Source organism: Frankliniella occidentalis, unplaced genomic scaffold (genome assembly GCF_000697945.3).
Source record: "Frankliniella occidentalis isolate FOCC.00 unplaced genomic scaffold, Focc_3.1 Scaffold240, whole genome shotgun sequence".
NCBI classification, from domain to species: Eukaryota; Metazoa; Arthropoda; class Insecta; order Thysanoptera; family Thripidae; genus Frankliniella; species Frankliniella occidentalis.
The window spans coordinates 356,232-357,477 of NW_026267366.1; the positions used below are offsets into that span (position 1 = coordinate 356,232).

A 1,246-nucleotide genomic window follows, 5' to 3' on the forward strand; every position below is an offset into this window, starting at 1 on the left:
CTCCCGCTCGGACGCCATGCAGTCCCGTTCACGACGATCCACGATCCATACTCCCTGCCCCCCTCTTTCCTCCACGACGTACCCCCCCCCCCTCCCTATCCGGTTCCGATCTGCTCCAATCCCAAGGGCAGATTGAACGGAGACACGGGGACACTATCGAGTCGGGAGCGGCCGTACCGATGCCAGGCAGGGGGACCAAACAGCCATCAAGAGCTGAGAACTAAGAACACCGGAAAAGGGGTTATTGAGTCAAATTTTGTACCAGCGCGTTTAGGTATACTTCTTAAGTTGTATCAATGCAACTTTCTTGATCTATTAATTTAAACTTTCGGGAAGTGTCGAACTCCTTAGGTTTCTCTTTGCTAGTAGAGAAATAGGCGGTAAAATTGTTATGTTCTGCATACATACATACCCACCCCTTCATCAGTTACCCCCACCATACTCCCGTCCGACCAGAGGTCGTCTGCGTTGCAGGCGGTGCTGTATATCCGTTTTGAGACGGACATCCTGTGTTTAAAATTCATGCATCTCGCCGATCAGCGCGGCGCGGCATGGCGTGGCGCCGCGGAGCACGCTGCATGGCGCTGCAAGGCAAGGACGGGGCCTGGCGAAGCGGCTCACGTTAGGCGCGGCGCTCCAGACCAGAGCCAAAGACATGCAGCGGAGGAAGCGCTCCAGGCCAGGGCGCCTCGACAACCTAATCTCAGGAAGGCAGCAAGGTCGTGCGAAACGGTTCAGCCTCTCTCCTCCTCCGAGCTCCTCTCCCCCACCCCGGTCGGAGTGCAGCCCCGCTGTCACCATGACTCTGTCCGTCTGCCGCTCTACCTCTTTCTCTCAGGAGCACGTCTGGCGCGCGGCGCGGCGCATCCACGAGGAGGGCGGGATTACCCCCCGTGGGACTCGGGGAGGTATGCATGCTTGGGCGGGCGATTTTGGTGCACACGGACACTATGATTGACATTCCGTAAGTAAACCCCTTCCATGACATTATTGCTCGACGTATCGCCATTTTAAACTCCGTGTTAGCAGCCTTGATGCGTCCCGCTGTGCTGAATACCACAAGAAAAATACTCCGTTAAAAAATAGTTCTCTCCGGACGCGGGCGTTCAGTTTAAATTGGCCACGGGTCATCATAAGCCAGTCATAAATATCGCCGCTGAATTTTTGATGGCGTTCAACTTATCATCCCGCGGCGGGCCGCGCCGGCGGATCTGATCGGGACGTGAAAGGCTGAACGCAGCAGGTG

The 1,246-nt window shown here is 56.2% G+C and overlaps 1 protein-coding gene across 1 annotated transcript in view; it reads right to left on the minus strand.

Annotated features, from left to right (window-relative positions):
- The window catches only part of LOC127750700 (POU domain, class 3, transcription factor 2-like), a 14,822-nt gene that overhangs the window by 12,876 nt on the left and 700 nt on the right, over positions 1-1,246 (minus strand). The gene's annotated exons all lie outside the window — the stretch shown is intronic.